The following is a 25,901-nucleotide window of genomic DNA, read 5'->3' on the forward strand; positions in this document are numbered from 1 at the left end:
ATAGCAATTTGAAAATTGGAATTCCTAAAAACTGCTTTCTCTAGATGGTTGTGCTGCGAAAACTAACGACTTGCGGACATTTTGTCATTAAGAAAAGTTATTGTACTCTTTGAGCACAACCCGGCACAATTTAAAAAAATTTTAAATTGTAAAATTTTTTTCTCACCTCTATTTCTCCCTCTCCCTTAGCTCATTATTTTCAACCCCTGCAACTTTCTATGCATTTTTGGCCATTTCTTTGTTGTACTCGCATCTAGCGAAACTCAGCACAGTTTACAGAAGTTTGATAAATGCGAAGTAATTAATTTTGAAGTAATTAATTGTTATTTTGTTTAAAAATTTAATATTTTTTATCTGCCCAACGAAAAGAAATATCGAGTTAGTTCCAACGGCACAACGTGGCACAAATTATTATCTATCAACCAAAAAAAAAATGGGTTTATTTCGATAAAAGTGCGGGGCTAGTATAATTTTTTTTTTATTTTTTTTCTTAATTGTTATCGAAGTTATCAATCTCTCGTTTGCGGCACAAGTCAGCACAAATCTAGCACAATACGGCACAATAAAAAAAAACTGAAAATTCGAAAAGTGCGGGGCTATCAAAAATTTTGTTTTTTTTAATTTTCTCGAATATGCTTTGGGTTACGGAGTTGCGGTTTGCGGCACAATACAGCACAAACGTAGCACAATACGGCACAATAAAAAAAAACTAAAAATTCAAAAAGTGCGGGGCTAACTTCACATACATCGTGTACTCGGTTAATACGTTCCATAAACGCGTATGTGCTGCGCGGATATTACTCGTGCATGCATGCATGCGTGCGTGCGTGCATGCGTGCTTGCGAACCCTTTAGAGATCTCTCTCGATCGTACGCACCTCGTTCAATCTCAGGCAGCGTCCGATATTTAACGGCTAACGACCTTCGCGCACTTTTCGCGCACCGATACGCACACGCACGCACGCACGCACGTACGCACGAATACAGTTATCGGCATTGGCGAAGAGATCCCGCTCTAAATAAGAGTGGCTCGACACGGGAAAACGCTACTTGGAAACTTGAATTTGGATTTCGAAACCGAAAGGATATGTGAAACAGTAGAATATTGACATTTTCAAGATATTCCTTGTCCTTTTTCTCTACGATACAAAGTTAGCTTTAATAGGCCAATCTCGTGCTATCCTGCGATTTATCGACTTACAACTAGATGACAGTTTGGAAAAAAAGGTTAATAATAATATCCACTGCCGCAATAATGATGACCATTACGTTATCGTCGAAAGAGCTGTTATAAACCTTTAAGAAGCCGCGGACAGAAATGCGCGATGCGGGATATCAGATTACCCGTGTAATCCAACGTACTGTCTCCCCCGTTGCTCGTCGTGATCGAGACATCTAGCTCATATCGGCAATAAGTAACCCTCGTAATCAAGTCATACGCTTAATGGCCGATAGCGCGTCGATTTAAGCTCCGATCGACTCGACTCGCAATCGATTCGTATCGCCGTTGTAACGCAACTTCCATGCATAAAACCGCCCCGATACTTCCTACACCCGATAACCCGCGAAGAGGGCCTCGGCATTACATATCCCACCTCGTATTGAAGTATACGAAGTCTGCATTTACCTCCTCGTATTTGCACGGAGTGGCATGAATATCCAAGGAAACACGCCCACGTGGGGTTACATTATACACGCAACGCGGTGCATTCGCGCGTAACACCGATGGTCTCGTTTGGTATCGAAATCGATTTCGCGTTCGGCTTCATCTATCGTCCGTATCACCGGGACGTGCAGGCCAATTAACGACTCGCGGACTTTTCGCGGATCGAAATGCACGTACGTGCGGCGACCGTAATATATAATCGGGGAAACACATTCGTGATAGGTGCGCGTATCATATACACGTATTCCGCGGATCAGCTCGATTAGGGCTGCGCGCGACCCTAATCGACGAACGGGATACCAGATCCCGGCCGGTATTTAGCAGTTAACGATTCGCCGATTTTTCCGCACGACGTGAAAAGCTGCGATGTGGACCCATCGCGACGATTATTAAGGATAACCGTGGCGCCACGGTTATCCTTCGGCCTTTATAGAGTCGCTCCATTTGCCGCAGCAGCGGTGCTTCTTCGTCGTCTTCTTCTTCTCCTGCAAATGCAGGAACCTTGAACGAGTTCCGAGACGAACGCGGCCGCCGCCACCGCCGCCACCGCCGCCACTGCCGCCACCATCGTCGTCGCCGCGTCTCTCCCTCGCGACCCGCGATTCCCTTTTTTGTCTCGCGACTTATCTCGCTGACGCACATGTACACGCATGGTTGTGTACGATCACAATGTTGTCCTCGCCGCAAGAACCACCGTATATTCCGCGCTTTACGGTCCACCGGCGATGCAGTGCCGCGCCATCGGTCGCCCGCGATTTGTACGCGAGAGACCAGTTGACCGGATTTTCCTGAATCTTTCTTTTCTTCCTTTTTTCATTCATTACCGGTACAGAGCACTTTGCAACGACGCGTTGAGATGTTAAGTAAAAAAGTGTGCAGAAAATATTAATATTAATAAGTAAAACTTAAACGGAATAGTCTGAGTTTAATTAGAGATAAGAAAAGTTTAATGCATGGAGAAACATCAAGATTCTTGAGAGAAGGAAAGAGTGCGTGTCTATTATATCATAATATATTATAAAATAAAATAAAAAGATGGAAGAGAGAGAGATACGCAATGCTGAAGAAACGCTGAAGAAATGAGTATGGTACAACGGTAACGTCGTTTATCTACCGGTTTATCGTACAAACGCGGAATGCCGCGCTTCTAATTTCTGCAGTCAAACCCATTTTCTCTGCTGGACCGGAACCGGTCATCGATATATTCGCGGATGCCTCATTCTCCCGATTGATATCGCATATGCACGGCTACTCGAGCATGAAATCATGGTACTCTGAGAACTCGCGAATTCCTCGATGGTGTCTCCTAGGTCGATGGCAACGCGATCAATTCAGAAGCAAGAGTCTCTCCAAGCATTATTTCCCGTGAAAAGATGCAAAAATGAAAATCTAAGCACGCCTTCGAGTAAAGCGAATCACGCTATATCGCTGATTTCGCTCGAAGCTTGGGATTCATTTTTATCTGTCAAACTTAAAGTCGACAGAAAGGAAGAACGGGCGTCCTTAGCGCGAATCATTTAGAGCCATTGGCGTTCTATTACAAAGAGAGGTAGATATATCGCTGATACATCTACCGATGGCGAACGATGCGTGGAGGAATAAGGTTGACGAGCGTGCGTGCCAGAGCCGTTAGAAAATCGAGGAGCAATCGTGGGCGTGTGGCAGCGCAGCGCCTTAGGGCGCCCAGTAATGCGCAGCATTGACGCTTTCCGGGTAATATTACCGCGAGCCGGTTGATATAGCAAGAGCTGTACCAACCGGGCAACCGGCGTATAGAAAATACTGGATCGTCCGCAGACACGCACTATCCGTCCCGAAGATATCGGCCTTCGCGGTCTCTATCGCGATCGTTTCAAGCTGACCGGGCTTCTTCGGATAAGCGGCCATCGCGGCGATATTAATTCTGAGTGAAGCACATTCCACAAAATTCCACAACATTCCACAGCATTCCGTACCAACTGATTACGATTTTCGAAACTGCAAGTCTCATCGTTTAGCTGAAAATTTTTTGGCCAAATTCTGCAAAGTAGAGATAACCTATAGCTTACAAATATATTTTCCTCATATGTAAATCACGAAATCCGCGTAATGTAAATGGTCCACGAAACGATTTAAATATCCATTAATACTTGTTCAATGCCTATTAATTAATGTTGACGACGAGTTAATTACCACAAAACCGATGACGCTTCACATAACTCACCAATAAGGTTATATTGACCGAGGCCGATAGAACTTTCAACTTGAGCTTCTCGTCACGTAGACATTGCGCGGCACACGACGAAAAATTAAATTAACCACTACTTAGAATAACCCGCAACGTTGATTTTTTTTCTGAATAGCGCCGCGGCGAATCGTTATGACATTTGCCAGGCAAGAAACGAGACACTATACAAAATTCCATGCACGATGAGACATATAGCTAATTTATCAAATAACGTTTGTTCATATTATGAACTTCATAATCAAGTATGTAAACTGCTACGGCGGAGCTGGCACCCGCGTTGCGCCACGACTTGTCTCGGTTAGAGAAAAGTCCGCGCCAAAAACGGTAAGCATACAGTGAATCAATTTCACAGGTAGCGACGTCGTCAATTAAGATGGTGGACCAGTGCACCGCGAATATCCTTCGAATTTCGTTAATTTTACGACGGGAATCCAACCATAAAATACAAGTGCCGGGCGTATGTACACGGGTCGAAACGTTTACGCGAATATGCCGATATAATTTCAGTGGCAGGGACTCATCCAGAGTCTCTGGATCCCCGAAACCACCGGGTATCCGCGGAAGAGAACGGGAGGAAGAGAGCGATAATTGGTCGTTGGGGCACCGTTTTCGCGTTACACGGAACCCCATTAGGCGAACGATCTGTCCTAGTCGGCGCCTCCCCCCCCCTCGCCCTTCACTGCTCTCTTCTACTCCAAGGAACTCGAAAATCGGATCGAAAGGACGAATCTCCACGCGCAATCACTCTTTCTTTTTTCGAGTTCCACCGTATCCTCCCCCCCCCCTCTCTCTTTCTCTCGCTCTCTCGCTCTTTCTCGGTTGATAGAAGTCAAAGATACTTCTCTGGCACGAGGCGCCGGCATTCGTGATTTCGAGGTAAAAGAACGCGCGACAAGGTTTCCAACTTAAAATTCCTCCCGCGCCTCTCGACCTTTTTTGACGACGTAGCCAAAAGACAACTTCTGGGCCCCTGTCCCCCGCCCCGATCGTTACCCCGATGCGCGCGAGCTTCGCCAGTGGAACGCGGCTTTCACCCTCCCGCACGATCACGACTTTTAAACCACTGTCGGACCTCCGCCGTTTCCATTATCGATAACGGGGGCGTGCGTTTTTACTGCGTCGTTAAATCGCGAACGGCCAGCGACGCCTAAAAATATAATCGGTCATCGTGCTTGGAACGTAATAGGTTCCAGATGTGATTACAGGCGAATTTCATTATCTCAATTCGATACTTAAAAATATAAATCTTAACTAAGATAGCACAGAGAATAAAATTAGACATATTTGTCCTGACAAAGTCGCGAGCAAAGGTAATATAAAAAATATTTATTTTAAAAAAAATTTGTGTGTAATTACGATAAATTATATCATTGTATAAAGATATTTATATATATAAAAAAAACTTTAATTACGTGAAAGATAATGAAATATGTGATTAATTAACGATTTCGTGGATATCATCATCATCAAACAATAATAATCATATCGTCACAGCGAAGGATTAATTATATTCAAAGTCCATCGGAGTGTCACGCGACGCCTGCAGTGTTCCCTAAATTGAATCTCGGAATTACCTCGATACGAGCGGCGAGACTCCACAGTTGATCGCATGGGAGTCATTCCTCAAACGATACCTCATGGCCCCGTTTAGATGTTATCTAAATTGTGCGCCTTTTAAACGGCGTCGCACGTTATTACACGCGACAGATTTAGATAACCGCTACGGCTCAAGACGCAAGATCCTTGCGGGGCATCGTACGATCGTTTTTATACTGGCATAATTCGTCGACCGGGAGGGAGTTCTCTCGGATCGCCGCGATGAATAAAAATCAATTCAACCTTCTATGGAAATCAAGAAGACGAGAGAGAGAGAGAGAGAAGGAGAGAGAGTCAGTTCGGTGAGACGAAAATAAGTTACGGTAAATGACGATCTCATCCGCGTGGGATCCGTATTTTCTCGGAGAACTTTTATCATAATAATACGATCTAAATAAAGTGATACCAAATAATCTTTAACAATAAATCGTCACAAGTGACGTTGTATCATTTTCGTAACGAGTATCGAATCAATATACAGAGAAACAAATTCTACGTTTGCTTACAACAAAGAGGAAAAGTTTTCCGCCTTTAATATACCTGCTAGAAAAATACGGCTTCGTCTACGAGGGAGGAAACCTCTCGAGTCTCGTCGATATCGAAACCTTTCGAGAGGTATCGCGTTGCTCAATCCGGACTCGTATACGCAGAGCGAAATAAGATTACATCAAAAATTGCTGCGAATACGCCCTTGAGTTCCCGATTAAAATGATGCCTGCTGCTCGTTAATCGTAAAGCAGATTGGCCGGTAACTTAAATGTTAATGCAACGTGTGTGCATGCGCGCGACGGCGACGCGGCATGGCTTGAGAGAGCCAGGACACGGCCGACGATGGACGGACGTACGGAAACGGACGTAACGGCCACGTAGAGGAGGGAATACCGGCGCAACCAGCGCCGGGTATTTAACACCGTAGTATTCCGGCGTTAATGATTTTAATTTAATGCTAAGACAGTGATACTGCCACGTCGATTCCACGAACGAGAGCGCGCGAAATAACGAAATAATTCTCGCAGCGAGAGACCGACGATTACGTTTTCTGTCCTCCCGCTCTCCCTCTTTCTCTCTCTTTCTCTCGCCCCGGATCACCTTCTTCCTCCACGTCCTCCCCGCGCACGCGGCCATTCCCTATAACTCTCTCCTGCTCTCGCGCGCCCGTGCACGTTCGTACGTACACACAAGTACGTCGTTAGCGCGATCCGCTAAGGGGCTGGTCCATAAATTTGCGATTCGCGAAAATATCTCGGCAGACGGGCAATTAAGATATCGAGAGCGAGAAGAGGAAAGCGAGAGAGGAGGACGGAGTACGCAGTGAACCGTGAGGATGTGGCGAGGTGGAGGGAAGAAGAGCGGGCTAAGAGAGGGGAAAGGAGGAGAAACTTAGGAGAAGGACGAAACGAGAAACGAGGAAAGGGAGAGAGAGGGAATCCAGCCAGAGGGAGGCTGGAGAGGTACCAGAGGGCGTCGGCCCTGAGCACCGGACACGTCGGGAGAAACGCGGCCCAGACACTCGCCTAGCTTTAATTACGGCGCCGTGGCTGCGCGCGGAGCGGGAAAAAAGGAAGTGGGGCCTCCTCGTAAAAGTAATTTCAAATTGAGTGCGCGCGGGGCCCACCGCCGATCTAATTAAATTTTCGCGCAAAAAAAAGAATCCTCAAGGACTGCCCCACCAGTGACCAGTGGCGAGAGAGACGCGGGCGATCGTAAAAAGCGCGACGGGGCCCCCGTCGCCGGGCCCTCCTTACCGCCATTCCCTTCCGCGCGCGCGCGCGCGCAGGCCCTCCGGTCCTCTCCCGATTTCCCTCCTTCGCGATTATCGCCTCTCGCTGGCCCGGTAACGCGGTAAAACAAATCACTGTCGCGCGAGCGGGAATTCGCGACCTGCGACAAGCGACGCGAGAGTAGGACGTGGTCGTGCACCTTGAAAATCTGCATACGATTGCGCGCACGGCGCACGTCCATTTTTCAGGCCTACAGGCGCGGCCCCGTCTGTACGCGCCTGATTAACCAGATTAGCGGTAATTAAGCGGCGCGTAGGCAAACCGAGCCGACGATTTCGCGCATGCATGGTTGAAAGGTGAGAGATAAGGCGAGCCTTAGCGTTCTCGACGATGAGGTATATGAAAGATTCGAACGGCGCGGCGCGGCCGCGGGGCACATGACTGTCGCGAAGCCCGAAGACAATGCACAATTTACGCGAGAGTACGCACGATTTACGTGAGTCATGAAGCAGAAAAAGCCCCTTCTCTGGCACCGCACGCGTGCTATCTACCGCGATACCGACCGGATAAGGCGACACACCTGGTCGCCTGTTCTGTGATCTAAGGTCGACGATCGTTGCGAATGCAATAGTCGTATGCGTAACGCGTGTCCTGGCATTATCACGCTCCAACAACTCTGTGATTGCATAATCCGCGTGACCTTAACGAGACAGAAAGCGGCGTGAAAAAAAATGTAAAAGGAATAGAATGACTCTCTCTTTTAGCAATTATGTTTCTTCTCTCTCACATATTGCTCGCGAACGATATTGAAGATAAATTAGTCCAGTTCTAACAGCTAATTCAGGCACTAGTCTACTAGTCAGAATGCAGTTTAAAGTAATGTGTTATAAAGAAAAAGGAAAATCATCCTGACATTGTAAACCACGCACATAATTATTGCAGTATTAAGCAACGTACATACTCGTACTGCGATTTTTAATAGCTTAAGAGCGGCTCTTGTTACATCACCGATTCTCTTATCCGGTAAAAGACATTTAAATACATTGCTCGCTGCGAGCGTATCTCGCGCGTCGTAGGCCGAACATGAAGACCGGGACATGACATATCGCGCGACTCTTATACAATATGTATTTCGACGACAAATTATTTTTATTGAACACAGCTCTCAGCCACGCGTTCAGAACGGCAAGACAATCGGAACGCGAAGGCCTTCACGCTCTACGAAATATAAAGCGGGTACAAAGAAGCGGGTTTGATCTAAAGTCAAGCGATAGCACACGTAATTAAAAATGCCAGCCTCGTGAAATGAAAAGTGATTGAAGCAGTCATCCATCCTATACAAATTAAACTCCATCCGTGTAGGGTCAACCGCACGGATTACACAGACGAATATTATTTTTTTCATGTCGATGCTGACCATGCTGACGGTGGGTTCGCGGGAACGGCATCGGTTTGCATCAGTGACAGATGTTAAAGTATTAGCCGATTGCACGTATCCGATGTCCCTTCGAACTGAGGTGATGGAGGTGAACAAGGAGGACATGGAGGACGTGAAAACGAATAAAAGACGATACAGAGAGACGGAAGGAAGAAAGTGAAAAAGAGAGGGGAAAAATGGAGAAAGAGAGAGAGAGAGAGAGAGAGAGAGAGAGAGAGAAGGAAGGAGGAAGACATACTCTCACTCGAACCACCCACCAAAAATAAAATTCTCTTTCCCATCCGTGCTCCGCCTTTTTTCTCTTCTTTCTCTTTATCCTCGTCCCTTTCTACCGCTAGGTTCTTTCGTGTCCCCTCCGGGCAGACTCTCTTCCTCAACATCCACCCACAAAAATGCAACGACCGTCTCTTTTCAGCCGTAAAGCTATCCATCAACGGGCCCGGAACGTCTCGAAGAGAATCGATGATACCATTTTTCGAAGTAATGCGAAATCAAGGAGAACCACTCCGGCAAAAAAAATTAACTGTATTGACGCAATTTTAATTCTGTTTTACGATATATTTTCGACACGGTGGCGTAACGCACGAGGAATTTGCGACAAAAACAACCGTGATATAAAACTCCGGTTTATTTTAGAGATCGAATCGTGAAAGCGCCACCTCGGGACGTGGTCATATAGTTAATATAGTATTCGGCACAGGTGAGTACTGCAGAAATGTAAATTCGAGGGATCGATAAAGATAAGCGAATACTAAAGACTATCGAATATTATAGCTTCTCGTCTGCCCACTCGCTCTAGTCTCTTTCGCGCGCGGCTCGGAATGGCTACATTGCGCTAGCCGAGTGAGTATGGAAATGTAAATTCGGGGGATCAACGACGGGGGATAAATCTCAGGGGGGAAAAATTCCAGACTCTTGCTCGCGTAGAAACGTCCCCTGCCCTCCGTCCCCTTTCGCTTTCTAACTCAATAGCACAAAGATGTAAGTCCGATAAATTAACGGAGGTAATGTATGCACAGAAAAAGCGCAGAATCTCCCTCCGGGCGTTTCCACCACGTAGCGTGTACACGCTACGCTCGTGTACTTAGACACGTGTCAGTCTTTTCAGTAAAATCTTTTTATCAGTAAAATATAAAATATCGCGATCAATTCGTCTATAATAAGAGAGTTTGATTAATTCACAAATATATTTACTTCGCTGTAGCGAAATGGGAATGTGTATCACGTTACTGCGATCGTTACTCCGTAAACTCAAATGTAATCTAATAATTCTCGTCTTGCCCCGTCTGTATTACCCCTGAGTGTTTTTATATATACATAGCTTATTAACCTGTCTTAAGTCCATTAGTATACGTTCACAGTTATCCACGTTAATTTCCCGTTGCATACTACTCGATATGTACACGTACGATCTTTAGTGTGTGCTCGAACGGTTACGGCCGCGAGGCAGAGACGGCGAACTGTTTTGGTGGTGCGTGCCAAAATATGCAAATTTAATTTTTTTTTAAGTGGTTGCGTGTGCCCACGTTGTTGGAGTCCATAATAAATTTTAGTTACAAAGTTGACTAACCTTTCTATAATGCGCGCGGAGAGAAATTTCAGAAATGGCACGTCGTAGTGCATGCCACCCAAATTCTTACCGCGTGCACTAGTGGTGGCACGCGTGCCATTGGTATTCGCCAAATAGTAACAAAATTGTGAGTATGATAAATCAAAGAGGATAATAAATATACAACTGCAAAAACAGCATCGCTCTTGGGGCGTATCCAGCGCTCGTGCTCGAGCTATCGAGTGGGCGCGCATTGTGTCTGGCAAGTAAGTAGTACAGAAATGTAAATGCCGACAAGAAAGAGAGAGAGAGAGAGAGAGAGAGAGAGAGAGAGAGAGAGGTGAATGCAAGAGAGAGAAGGACGCCTCTCGCATTATTCTGTCAGTTAAAGCGCGCTGGAGGCTCGTACGTGTCGCAGAGGAGGAAGGGTCGAGCATAGTGTGAACCTGTCTACAGTTATAAATAAGGTCCGGGGGTCAGGGTGAGGACCGGGTTTACGGGATAAATACCGTAAGTTATGCCGTGCCGCGGAGAAGGAATGGGAAAGGGGACCAAGGGGGCTAATTCTACGATTTAACATGATCTGCTAAAGTGTACTCCAATGTCGCGCCCGCGTAGCCCTCTTTTTTCCCTTTTCCCCGCGTCCCGCGCGTCTCATGGAAACGTCCCGAAACGCTCATAAGTCCTCCACCAGGATCGAGTCAGAACCGTCACAAGTCCGAACGCCTCTCTCAGGGACCCTCCGATCGGTGCCCTCTCTTTCGTTTTGGGCATTCCTGACCTCCGGGGTCACCACACGGCCACCTCTCGATCTTCTTCGTCGGCGCGGAATTACTTGGAAGTGCGGGAATCTGATTCAAGATCGAGTAGCGGGAGTACGGAGAGAAATACGGCGTACGGCGATGCTAACAAACGGATTTGTTTGGCGAGAAAAGACGGTACGTTTTATCAGACCGAAAGAAGCGTCGAAAAGTACACATGGTTATCAGTATAAGTTCCTCGCAATCACAGACTATTAATTATTACTCGTCTCTCTCTCTCTCTCTCTCATATCTTGAAATCTTTTAAAAATAGGATAAAAACTATTTACTAACTGATATTAATGATATTTTGAAGTTTTTCATTGTGTTAAATTAAGAGATCACTGATTAATCTTATAGACAAAATTGTTTTACTTAATTGAGAGATATCGCTTATATCCGTCCAAGCAGAGATTCTTGACGTATCCGTGAAAAGGTGAAAGACAAAGCGGAATAGAAAAGTCAATGAGAGAGAAAGATGTCCTGTTGTCGATGGACCACGACGTCCTGGCTACGAAGGTAGAATATTCGGAGGCGTAGACGATTTTTTGTGGCCGCTGCAGCAGAACTCGTCGCGGTCTCTCTCTTTCTCTCTTTTTTTCTCCTCTCCTCTCTCTTTCTCTCCCTTACTCTGTTATACCTGACGAGGCCCCGGGCAACCGACCATTGTATGCAACAAAGCTACACTTTTCTACCCGATCCCAAGCCTAATGGATAATTAATTTTTGATAAATCGTCGCTTCGTGACTAGCGTCGACGCGCGGTCCCGATTTGTTTTTTGATTTTTCACAAAAGGAAAAAAGAACGCCGACTTTTACATGACTCTCTCTCTCTCTCTCTCTCTCTCTCTCTCTCTCTCTCTCTCTCTCTCTCTCTCTCTCTCTCTCTTGCTCGTACACACATTCTTACTTGCACGTCTCTTTTTTTTTCTTCCTCGCCCACCGTTCCAAGAGATAATTTCGGTATTCCTCTACGGAGTTTGTGTCGACGGGCCGAGCTGTCAGGATACATTAGGATAATGCGACGAATGACTGCCGTAAAGTCAAGATCTCGGATCAACGGTAACTATTGTATAGCACCGGATTTACAGCGACGGCTTCTTTTTCTCTCCCATGGTAATACGCGGTTATTTCTCACATGTAATAACGACGTCCGGTAAAATAACTGCATATTTTTTAGCATCATCCGCGATAGGCGGCATGGCGTGAAGGCATTGTATAATTATTTCCGCTTAGCATTTTAACTAAACTGCCATCGTTTGAATAATATATATAACGTACGAGATGTAACCGTGATAAGTCAGTAAATTGTTGTAAAACTATGTATCTTCAATTACTATATAATTACATTTTCCCATCGAAAACTTAACAGAGTTATTAGTGCGCACCTCGACGCGGATATCTGGTTAACATTTAAAAGAAAAATGGAGAGAAAAAAGAGGCAAAAGAAAAGAACGAGAAAGAGACAGAAGAAAAAGTAGGCAGCCACGGAATGGTTGAAATTACGCGGTGCAATCTGGCGCGGAGCAATATAATAACTGCAGCCTATCTCGGCATTCAAAGGGTTAATAACGAAAAAAGAGAAGTGGCGTTTGAGAATGCAGAAATTATGCCGCACGGCCCGCGCGAGAAAGAGAGACACTAGAGAGACAGTGACTCTCGCGTGCCTGAACGGACGAGAAAGAGAGAGGTTTTTGGGACACGCATACACGGGACGGGACCCTCGAATACTCGAAACAAGCGAAGATGAGGATGAGAGAAGCGGACAGTGGAAACTGATTTGGGGCTGTTTCGCGCGCGGGTGGTGTGTGCGTACGGCAAGAATGTGTTGGGACATCTAGGCGAAAAGCGACCGAGCGAGCGCGCGCGAAGGCGAGTCGCCCGAAGCGCTCGCGTGGTCACCATCGGCTCTTTCGAGGATCACGCGCACGTCTCCTCTTCGCACGCAACACCACTACACGCGGACCGTACTGCAACGTGAATCCGTTGTGACGTCGGAGGCGGTGGCGGTGGCGGCGACGGCGGCGCCGATGATTACCGTGCAAACGAGATACGCATGAAAGGCAGACTCCCGCGAGCATCGACTCTCACGGCAAAAGTATGAGTGAGTGAGTGAGTGAGTGAGTGAGTGAGTGAGTGAGTGAGTGAGTGAGTGAATGAGTGAGTGAGTGAGTGAGTGAGTGAGTGAGTGAGTGAGTGAGAGAGAGAGAGAGAGAGAGAGAGAGAGAGAGAGAGAGAGAGAGAGAGAGAGCGAGAGAGAGAGAGAGAACATTGCCTAGATAATTATAAATATTCCCAAGATAGACTACCTCCGATACTTCCAAATTACTCGTGATAATTAAAAACCGCGTTCCCTCTCGCCGCTCTCCCGCAGAACTCGGCGCGGCTATAATCGATGCGCTACGCATACTGACGTGCACTGTCGCGGCACCAGTCATTTGCACGGCACGAAAATTAAATGTAAGTGGGCTGATGATATACAGGTTTCGCACGAACGTGCACCGCTTCCTGCTCGATCCGCCTGCACGGGGCAAATGATGGCTCGAGATCACGCGAAATTCGTCGCTAATAGATGAGAGACACTCTTTTTGTTGTTTCAAACAATCTACATATATTTATTTATTCGATGCCTGCAGTTAACTTATGTTGTGGACGTGTACTTATGCGGTACAATGTCATATTTATTCGTAAGAATACGCACATTCTCTCAAGAACCTTTAATTACGGATTTATAATTATAGCACATAGCTCGATGTAATAACTAACGGATCTAATCCTGAACTTCCAATCGTATAATCTTCACTGACACCGATTTCGATTTACAATCGATGAAATAAGATGCCAGAAATAAAAAAAAATACCAGAAGAGTTTTTTAAATAATAAGTAAAGATATATGTATAAGAAAAATTTTTTAAAAATTTATAAATAATAGAAAAAAAACTATGCAATAACTTATGGTGGATATCATAACAGCGTTTCTTTTCCGAAAAAAATTAGCATCGATATATCATGTTGCAAGGACGATGGAAGAAGAGATTTAAAAAAAAAAAAAAAACAAGCGCCAAAAAAAAGAGTTCCCGGACATAGGACCTAGGATTTTAGCGATGCAATTTCGCTAGCCTACTGTCGGTCAGCAGACTCTCTCCGTTTCTCTTCCTCTCGTCCACTAATCTCACGTGCATCCTATCCTCTCGAATCCCGTGCCGTCCCATCCTTTAACCCATCTCTCTTCTCCTCGCACCGTATACCAGCCCATCTTCCAGAGGTAATTTACTTTCCATCCTCCTTCGTTCACCGCAAGTACCAGATACCTTCCTTCTTCCTCCTGTCTACGCCGCCGTTTGTCTTCTTCTTCTTTCCTTCGGACGCGCGCGGCCTATATACTCGGAACGCGCTAACTCCGTTTCCCTCATCTCGGCTAAAAATATCTTCTAGGTTTTTCAGAAATTCTCAGGTGGGGATCGCACCCTCCCGTTACGCTCTATTGTGCACAAACGTAATCCTGCGGGGACCTGCTTGATCCCTTAATAGATGGATTCATTACGCGCTTTTCTATTCGCATACAAAACAGTGATAGCACGTCAACGTGGACAGGAAGGTCTCGATCCTTCGTCAACCAAATTAAATACGACGACCTGCATCGAGAGGAATCTCCAACTTTATGTAAGAATCTTGAAAAAAGGAAGCTTCTTTTTATATATAAAAGAATGACACGACACACATCCAAATGGTGGTTTCGAAAATACGCGTATACGGACATTCTGACGATACAAGGTTACTTCACTGCACTTACTGAGATGCACCCCGTTATGGTTTATTCCTTCGAGCGTCCCGGCTTATTGTTAGAGAAGCAGTAGATCCGCATTAGCGTATTCCTACCGCAGCGGGAGAGATGCCTCTCTTCTCGTTCCTCTCCTCTTGCCTTATCTATATACTTCTTTCCCCCTTTCAGTTTGCCCGACTTGGTCCATCTCCCTCGCACCTGCGTCGCGTGCTGTCATCTTTCTCGCACTGCGAAACGAGTGAAGAAACGGACGAAGAAGGAGAAAGGAGTAGTAGTAGCCGAGAGAGAACGAGTAGTTCAGAGAACTATCTTTCTCTTTCTCTCTCTCTCTCTCTCTCTCTCTCTCTCTCTCTCTCTCTCTCTCTCTCTCTCTCTCTCTCTCGCTCTTTTCCTCTCGCTCTTTCTCCCATACTCGTGTAGCATCGCCGAGGCTTGGTATAATTAATACGGGCCCCGTGGAATGCCGGTCGCCTCACTCTCTTGGGTCCCCCCGCGCGTACCCTTCCCTACCTTCTTCCTCGCCACTCATTCCGCCCCCTCCTGTCCCGCCGTATTCCGCTTCGTCCCCTACATCTGACCAGTTTCCGTGCCCTCGCCTAGACCCTGACGGCGGGCTTCGACAACCCCTGGCTGGTCTGTGGGCAACCGAAAACCCTCTCAAAGCCCCTCTCTCTGTTTCGGAGCCGCCGCGCCGACGGAAAAGAAATTAAAAAGTGGAGCACGCGTAACGAGGACGGCGACAACACGCACGGTGGCGGAGTGCTCCTTCTGACAGCCGCAGCCCAAATATTGGACCCGCATTATCCGCGGACCCCACAGAAGCAGTTCAGTATCTTGGCAAAGGAAAGAAAACGCGTCGCGCGCGTATGATTTTTCACGGTGCGACTATTCGCCTTTTCATCCGAGGACGGCTTTTCTAAAGCTTTGCATGGCGTCTCTTAAGCTCTCTCTCTCTCGCTCTCTCTTTCTCTCTCCGGCACGCGTCGCGTCGAGTGTGTGTGAAGGAAACACTTGTAAATCGCTTCCGCGTTGCCCGTAGCACGTTTAATGGAGTAATTTGTAACAAGGTAGACGTGCTACGCTAGAAACAACGACCTCTCGTAGTTTCTTCATACTCGTGCGCATTACGGACCGATGTTTTTCCCAGGGAACCAGCCCTCGAGAGGAATCGCAGGCAAAATCAGAAAAGAAACCTAACTGTTTCATAACGAGCGATAATGCAAGCGTACGGTTCTCCATATTCCGAACAGAACCGCGGCCATTAATTCGTAAATACTTGGCGAGGTAATTTTTCTCAAACCGATATTGTAATATCAATTTAAAAATATTAGAAAATTTCTCTTGAGAATGTTTCCGTGAATTAATCGCCGACTCTGCACGTCGGATTGAGCAATCGTAAGAATGGCAACAGGTGTCTTCGTCTACGACGACAAAAATCATTACACCGTATTACTGAGGAATCCCAGGAACCCGAGCGAAAAAGATGGGCTATTAATTAACCCACTTGTCGTCCGTGCGAGAAAGTGCGCCGGTTCCTACCGAACTCGATTCGAGTGGGGACATCTCGATCGTTTCACTACGACGGGCAAATGGGATTTTCTCTATTAACGCTATTAACAAGTCGATCGATTGAATCGTCTCGATATTTCGTCGAAAACGATGATGAAGGAAGATGATGAGGAAGAGTCAGGAAAAAAGAGGAGCGCCGGTCTAGACTGAGCCAAGTCGATTCGCCTTAAAAGGCACACACAGAGCGCCCTTCCCTTTCTTCTTCCCTCGCTTTCGCGAGTCTCATAACCGGAGCTCCGCTCTTCGTTTAACCGTCGGATAGCAAGTATGTCGCTGACTAGCGTATTATGCGCGAGGCACGAAAGTCGCCTCGGCTAACCGTGCGCCGCGTTCTTGAGAAAATTGTCATTGCCGCGACGTCAGGGCGACAGCGCGTAATTTCACGCTGAATGCCAGGGGACAGCGCGTTCTTCAGAATCGTTATCCAAGTAAGGCGCCACGGCGAAGTACGTCGACAGAGATGTCGATCGCCAAATAACGTGGCGTGCGGGAAATAACTCGACAACGACGACGTCTCTCCTCGTCGCTCAAATAATCTAATATAAAGCAGTTTAGAAAATAGCACAGGCGTTCGCGCGATTTCGTTAAAATCACGCGAAACTTTTTCAGGTTAATGAAGAGATTTTTTTTTTTAATTTTCTTTTGTATTAAGTGCATAATAACCAGATATCATGATTTACAAAGAATCAACTGTACTCATGTATATAATTTATTATCGAATCGCGTGACTGAAATGTTTCACAATGCCGAACAACATTTACATTGACATTATTAATACCTCTGTTACTCGCGCTTAATTTGTTGTTATTCAGGTTCGTTATCCGCGTAAGGCGTATAGAACAGCAGTGCAATTTTCTGAAAAAGGAGATTTTACTGCCGAGTCGTGTACCGAATTAAGTAATTGATCACTACTCCGACAAATATATTCACGCCAATGGCTCGAATTAGCAGCAGGTGTCAATACGTGTGTAATTTATTAAGGAAACGTGCGATTCGAGCATACGGCACGAAGCTAAACGGCATTAACGTCGTTTGCATCGGTAAGATTCGTTACTTAATTCACCGACACACGGTGCAACCAGCCGCAACTGCGATCGAATTCGTTGACGACGCGATAAGCTACCGATTTATAGCCGTTACTACGGCCGTTTACAGCCTTTATTAATAATAGATGCATAATTGATCCAAGTTATCGTATTGACTCGTCGAGCAAAGCGTGAAGGCAAAATGTGCTGGTGAGAAAACTAAAACAAATCCGCGCTCGCGCGCGAGAGAAAATTAAATAAACGTATCGCCACACAACATTGTATGATCGATGCAATTAACGGCGGGGGAAGAAATACGATCTCCTTTCACTCGTTTCTGCAGATCGAGCCGGCTCGATTTATGCAACCGGTGTATACATACACCGATTATCAATGCCTACCGAACTAGGCATCCGGCCGCGTTTGCTTCGTTTCTCTTGTGTCTTCCAACACCTGCGCGCGTGCTCTTTTTCGATTTAGAACAAACTAGCCTCTCTCATTCAGCACGCTGGCCCCTCTGTTCTCGATGTTTGCCCGGTGCCTTGTTCACGGATCGGTCGCGCCTACCTTTCGTCGCGGTGTCGACTCTCTCTCCAGTTCGAAGGACCGTGGGCTTGCAATGCCGTATCGCAGGTCAGTTCGACGGGAAGACAAACGAAAAAAAGGGGCAAAGCGGGGAGGAGGATATAGGGATACGGGCGCGCGGTCGGGAAGAAATTCCCGGACGAGTTTTCTCGACGGTCGGATCTGGGGAGAAAAATCCTGACGCCTGTCTTACGGCTGTGAGAGAAAGAGACGGACGTAGAGGAACGGCGTGGCATGAGAAGAAAGAATGAGAGGAGAGAAAGAAAAGCCATTAAAGCGCGCGCTTCGAAGACTCCATTTTTCCCGGCACCTTTACGGCCGTCTGACTTTGGCGATCAGATAGGAAAAGCCTATTACCTTAATTTCTTCGCCCTTTTATCCCTTAGGCCGCTCTCTCTCCTCGTTCTTCTTACTTCTTAACTTCCCCAAGATATGCAATTTGTCCGCATACTAAACACAAAATCTAGCAAGCTATAACGCAGTGTGTGTGTGTGTGTGTGTGTGTGTGTGTGTGTGTGTGTGTGTGTGTGACTGCATGTTTCTTTTTAAATCTAAATTAAATAAAATGGTACATCTGTGCGTGTTAACCTGCGATTTTTACTTTCACAATTCAGTTTGAATTTTGAACATTGCGACCTCTGATTGTGAGAGGATATTTATTCCACGCGCTTAATAAGCGTGGCACTTTAATTATAATAATAATCTTCGTCTGGATTGTGCGAGTGTTAAATTTCGTTTCGTAAGTTTCGTGATTTCGTAACGCGTAACACGTGTCCGGTTCGGTATCAAATCGCCGCCGGTTTAATTAACGAAGGCACGGCAACGATTCCAGGAGGCTGCTTGCGTCGCGGCAGCGCGTATGCGAGAGAAGAATCTCGCAAATTTACTGACGCTCGTAGGAGGCGATAAACGCGAGAAAATACGAGGCCGCGCGGGAGATAACGAAAAGCTCGGACAGGACCTGAAACGAAGGCCGCGACGGCCTTGGAACCTTTGGAAATTTCTTGATGACTCACACTATATATCGGCACCGTAATTACCCCGCTGCACCGGACAAATGAGCGCGGCCGTGGGCGAGCGTGGGTGAGCAAAAAGCACACACCGGGGATTCGCCTCAGCAGCAGTACGAAATTAACTTAATTTCCGCCGATGACACGACGCGCTGCGCGCATTCAGCGTTTTCTCTCGTGTCGTATTCCACTTTTCATACGGTGACACCCGCCGCCGTTCGCCTTGAAAGCGTTACACACGGACAAGGATGTCTGCGGTGCCCCCCTGTCGCTTTCGAGACTCTCGCGTTTTAATTGCTTTAATCTGGACGACGGCGACGGCAACGACGACGGCGACGGCGATGGCGACGGCAACGGCAACGACGAGGACAACGACAATGATGACGATGATGACGACGAAGAGACTACAGATCCCCCTTAAGGATCGCTTGCCACAGCCTGAAATATTTGAGATTCCTCGACACTCTCTCCTTTAACGCACCCAGCAGATCATAAAATCCGTGGCCACTTCCTGCGCAAGGATATTCACCACAAGTAAACATCGATGATACGTGTAATCGCAATAATTTCAATATAAAGCTAACGCGACAACTCGCGTTATGGGCGGTAATTAACGCCCCATTTTTCGATACACCTCGTCGAGCGTCTTATACCTCTCCACCTTTCATGCATAACATTATCTATGCAACCATAGCAGATTGGATCATGCATGAGGCAAGGCAAAGCAGATCAATTAACGTTCACGTTGTATCATCTTATCTGGTGCACGTTACACGGCGCGCGGTTTCAAGAGCCGCGTGTGTGCGGGAGACCTTCTTCGAGAACACCCCCAATAAAATGCGCCCCCATAGCGACTCGGATCAAGAGGCAAGCACAGCGCCCGGTGAATGACGGCGGGTGCACGCAGCGCCGCTGACAAATGAGTTTGGCCAAGTGCAAGTGAAATGCAGCCGCAAAAAGCCGACGTAGCCCTCCGGTCGTCGGAATGGAATATGGGTAGCCGGTCGGTCCGTGTTTCTCTCTTTCTCCCTCTCTCTTTCTCTCATCTTCTCCTACATCTCGCTGGCTACCGGCCTGCGATTCCCCATTAACGGACGGGTCCCACTACTGCACGATCCTCACCACCGTGCATTATCCACGGTTATGGTTTTTCGGTCGTGGCTGCCTTGCCTTGCCGGAGAGAGCATTCTCGATGCGGTGAGATGCATTCTCGCGAGATGCAGGAGAAGTGCGTGGCGTATATATGTATGTGTGTCTGTGTGTGGGGGGGGGGGGCACAAAATGGAAAAGACGAGATGGGAAGCCAGTGGGATCCGCGAGAGCGCTTGGACGAGGCGTTATTGTCATGAGATTGCAACGATCGCGATGAGAAGTTGAGGCGCAAGCTTCCGCGGAAATAAATCGAGGCACATTGCTGTAATTATTATACACTTCGTCGTTAAAGAAATCGTGTAAAAGCGTTTAATTTGGAAGAAATAAAAATAATCGACAGAAAAAATGACGTCTAATTGAGTCTCTTCGATGATACAGAGTTCGGATCAACGAAAGGCAGCGCGGATGAGAGGTGCGACGATGGGTCCGATGGTGCGCGATTCGCGCGATCACGTCACGCTACCGACGCGAAGGCAATCGTTTCACAATTATTGCAATAATCGGTTTGCGCGGACCTTTTCCCGAGCGAAACAACCTGAACCGGGGCCCCGGTGTAACCGCCCTGCGCGCGCGCGAGAAAGAGAGCGCCTTAATTTACATCGCCGGCTTAAAATTACCATGATTAGGCGGCGCAGTGAGCGGCGGGCCCCGCTGAATGCAACGTACATCCCCGTTCGCGATCGGCGGCCGGGCCGCGGCTCGTATGATAAATAACGCAAGGCCCATACGTTACACGCCGTGGTACAAACGAAACACATGCGCGAATCGTGAGGCAGAGAAGCGCGACGTGGGGGCACGATAGGGGGTGGAGGAAGGGACGGCGGGTGGAAGAAGGCCCGATGTGAGTAACGAATATCTGATAGCGAATCCCCGGCATTTCCAACGTATCCCTCGGCTCTCCGCGGAACGAATGCGGGCCCCTCTCGACACCGTGTGGCCCCCCGCGCGCTCTCGAGAGAACCGATGCGATATGCCACGGTTCCCTTACCCACGCGTTCCACCGCGATCACTCTTGCATACGCAGAAAACGAGAGACAGCTTTGAGCGGCGCGAGAGACGCGGGATGTAGAAAGAATACTTTTACTTTCGATCGACGATCTCTTCCTCCCCTGAATTTCATGTCACGTCCGAGGGGGCCTTGTCTCGAGCGAAACTTTAGGAAGAATAAGTGTGTGCACTGGCAAATTAAGCTTTTATTCCGTGACATTCCTCTTAACTTTCTTCTATCAAATTTGCATGCGTGAAGATCATGTCGTCACACGAGAAAAAATTTTATGCGGAATGAATAAATAAAGGTTTTACTTCTGCTAATTCGACGCGCTCGTGACATTATTATCTACAAACGTCCTGCGCTAATTATCATTATTTCCTTTTATTCATTTAAATGGAATTGGATATTTCAATGTGGGAACAACTGATCGCAATTGTATTCCAGTGAGAGCTTGTACAAAAAGCAGTCGAGAGAAAAGAATCGTTTCGCATTGCCGATCGTATACTTTCGCGAATTGAATCGCCGCTCACAAGTCACGAGTATTATAATTCATATCCAAAGTCGACGTCGTTTTTAATCCTCTTGCGTCCATTTCTCATAATTCGCGGGTAACGTTTCACTTTTGCTCGTACACGACGAACGTATTCTTTCTCATGTCGCAGCGAAGCTATTACGTTATGTCGCAACGTGCAATTAAACCTCCGAAAAAATGGTCGACGTGGAAAAATATGGCGGCATCATCGCCCACTCGCGCTACCTCGGCCGCGCGATAAACTTCGCGGACACGATTGTTAACAATCGCGCGCTCGTCGCGCGATATTTATCTGTTCCAATTAAGGATTCGGCCGGCGCGCGTATATCATCGCGATGCACCGAAGGTGAAAGGCAAACGGCGAACCGCGCGGCTGACCTTGCCCGAATAACGTCACGGGCAATCCTGCGACGGCGACGATTATCTTAATTTTCGAATCTCGTTAGCGAAATTTAATACAAACATGTAGCCGCGCGGCGCAGCGGCGGCGACGAGCGCGCGCGACGGCGTCTTTCAAATTTATATGCACGCATTACGCATTAAGAGCCGAAATTATTCGCGTATACGTTATAATGCCGCGGTTGGCCTTGCTATGAGAGAATTGCGCGCCGGACTTTCGTTCGCCGGGCGCAGTATCTGCACTCGGTTGCAGACTTATTTACCTTGAAGGGAAAATATCGTCGTGAAAGTGCCTTATATTGTAAGCGGACACTTCAATTATAAACTCAAATCGAAAAATTAATCACGTCGTCATAGCGATTTAAAATATAATGTAAAGTGGATGGAAAAGTAACGAGACGACTCGCTCAAAAATTGCAATTTTATAAGAGACATTATCTCAACTTTTATAAAGTAAAAAAACAAGAGTGTAATGCGAAATCCCCAATTGACTCGCATTTTTGCGGGGTATATCGCGCGCAATATCATATCAATATAATGTAACAATAATTCTTGAAACTAACTCAGCGATAATGTATACGTATAGCGATAAGACATCCAACTCATTGTGCCACTTGTCTGTGTAAACACGGGTGTTAGAAACCAGTTTCGCAATATTATGCGATTGGAGTTTGAAAATATCAGACCTATTGGTCGAGAGAGAGAAAGAGAGAGAGAGAGAGAGAGAGAGAGAGAGAGAGAGAAACGCGCGCATGTACGAGCCCGGCGCTCTCAGAGCAAATACCAAACAGAATCTCTCGCTGGTAAACATCAATATTTTCCTCGAACAGCACGTGCCACCAACACGCATTCCATCGGTTACAGATGGCGAGTGACGCGGATACGACGGTGACGCTTGCATTCGAGCGCGTTACATATGACGCGCGAGCGAACGAGACGCCGCGCCGCGTCGAAGAGAGCGCGAGAGAGGCGAGAGAAAAAGAGGCGTGCGAGAGTAGTGTCCGAAGTGGCTTTCGGTTCGAGTTACACGAGGTAGAGAGACGCCGTCGTTGTGCACGTACAAGCTCACGCCGTCATTCACGCGCGGCACGCACGCGTCGCGCTCGTACGAGACTCGTACGAGGCGAACGGGCGAAACGGCGTGAACGGTACGCGTTATATACCCATATTCAGCATGCCCACCGACACCGACGCGACGCGTATCCTCCGGATCTTCAATTACGATCGGCCAATGCCACGTACGAAATCGTTGCACGCTTTAAGCCGTCGAGGTAAATCGATCGACACGTACGCTCGCGTTATTGCGGCGCGTCACCGGCGCACCGCAATCCACCGCGTTCCGATTGCATCCCACGCACGGTCGCGGCGTGGAACTATGGCGCAAGAGAAGGCACGTGTTAGCGTTAACGATGTGTGCTTCTAAAGAATAGATCGCAGTTAGCAATAACAGCTCTCTTTTAGCTTATTATTATTGGCAATTTGTAATTGTTGAAATTATTCTATAAAAATCGAAGAGTAAACTATCATTCAAAACGACTGAAATGCAAGTGTAACGAAAAGTGAAAATTGAGCCTGTGCATTTCGAGTGATTCGCCACTCTAAAAAAGAATCAAATTGCGCTCTATAAGTTGGAGCGAAATCGCACCCCATTTGAGTGAAAGGGCACTCTTTTCGAGTGCAGATCAGTGTCCAGAAGTGAATTATGTCATTCTAATTTTGAGTAGAAAATTTTACTCTGTTAGAGTCATTTATATCAGTCGATCTTTATTGAATCATGATTCACTGTAGTTTCTAAGAGATCATATCACTCCGGCAGAATAGCCACTAAAAATTTGAGTGAAAAATTCACTTCTATCTTATATGAGTACCCACATTTAGTCAAATTAGAATGACAACCCTCTCTTTCGGAGTGATTAAAACAATTATTCTAATTAGTGGCGAAACTACTCTATGAGATTTAGAGAGTATTACAATTATTGCAGAAATTTTAGATGAAAAAATAAAGTACAGAGAGAAAGAAATTGATATCGACATATAGTAATGTATAGTCGTGAGAATCGTAAACATTTAATACGCATGACGTAAGGAGTCGTATTGCGCGATGATAGATTTCATCTTGTTTCGAATGTCTTTCTCACAGCACGTCCTTGTAATTAATCTCACGTCGCTTACAACCACTGAGCTAGAGAATACACGGAATAATACTAACCTGACAACCTACTACTGACGACTCGTTTCGGTAGAGATCATTCCGGTAACGAGGGTCAAGTCTACACTCGGCCACACAATGACCACGCCGCATTGTCGGACAACAATAATAACGAGCGTGTGATCGAGACAGAAGACCCGGCGATCTTAAAATTTATGGGACTTCTTCGAAAACGATTTTTTATTAGGTTTCAATTTTTAAATTCTTAACTTAGATTTTTTTAAGTTTTAATATTAATCACTGGCTTTTTTAAATTTAATTTACTGTTTTAACTTTGATCTTCGCGATTGTAATTATTCCAACGCTTTAAATGTGATCTATAATGGTGTATTCGGGGGTGTATTATTATTTTTTATTTGTTTATATTGTTTCGTAATTGCTCTGAAGAAAACCAAGCACGGTCAAAACGTAAGCTTACAGCAATTTAGAATAAACGAATTGCTCTATCAAAGATAGTTTCTTTTAACACCTGACTATTACTCGATATCTGGCCGTTTTTTTCTATTAGCTATTGCTTTTATGCTTTTTTATTGATCTTCAAATTCTTCTACATACCTATACCTAACTCGACCAATCAGCACAAAACAAGTGTAAAGTCCGGATTTTTTTCTGATCTAGGTTTAAATTAACTGATTCGTCACGAACATTCGATATTAGAGCACTGAACGTTAATCAGCTATTTTTTCGACGTTGCGATATTTCACGTATTTCGTGAGATATGTACACACTTGGTTTTCCGTCAAAAATAAAAAAAACATAAACGTCAATTTCATTCGAACGAAAAAAATATCATATCGAGTTGATAAATGTGATAAAAAAAAATTATTGCTTGACAGCCCGGTTCTCATCCTCTAACCGTGTTGTAAATTCCATCGCATCAAAGATTATCAGACGCGAAATATCACGCAAGACAGGCACGCACTCTGGTAGATACATGGACACGCGTATAACGTCAGCCACCCGAGAACATCCTGCGGACAAAGTACGTCACGAGGCGTACGAGGCTAGACGACAGGTGGTCATGCTTCTCCTCTCTCAAAAGTCAAGACTTCGACGAAGATCGTGAGCGATCTTCCACGTAACTTCGGCTCGACCGCGCCACGATGAAAGAAGATAAAGGGCTTGAAGACCGTGGCCGATGATCGGATTGCGGTAGCCAACGGAAGTATGGTAGCGAAGTAAATGGCAGGGCGGCGTTTAAAATGCAATTTTGCGAGCCCGATTTCGATACTCCGAAATCTCGAAGTATTTAAAAATGCGTCAAACATCCTATCATTCTATATGTGGTGTTTATAAAGTTTATCAATATACATTGTACTTTAAGATAAAATGAATTATATTATTTCATTTTTTATCGTCCTTACAACAATTTAACAAAAGTCTATTTTTGACGATAGTTAAACGAAACAATCGGTGTTCCTAGATGCATTTCCTTTCACGACTCGAAAAAAGGTACCTATATAATATGAAGGGTTGATACACTCAATGATAACACTCGTGCGATGAAGGCGTACTTTAAGTCATACTTTATCAGTAATTGCTTCAAGCAACATATTGCAAAGACGAGGTACAATGTTCTGACTCTTGCATAAACCTCGTCGACACGGGCGATATACTGCCTAGAAACTTCCTGGTTCTATGCATTCCGC

The sequence above is a fragment of the Temnothorax americanus genome, unplaced genomic scaffold (genome assembly GCF_048541705.1).
Source record: "Temnothorax americanus isolate GAGA-0224 unplaced genomic scaffold, ASM4854170v1 Scaffold32, whole genome shotgun sequence".
Taxonomy (NCBI): domain Eukaryota; kingdom Metazoa; phylum Arthropoda; class Insecta; order Hymenoptera; family Formicidae; genus Temnothorax; species Temnothorax americanus.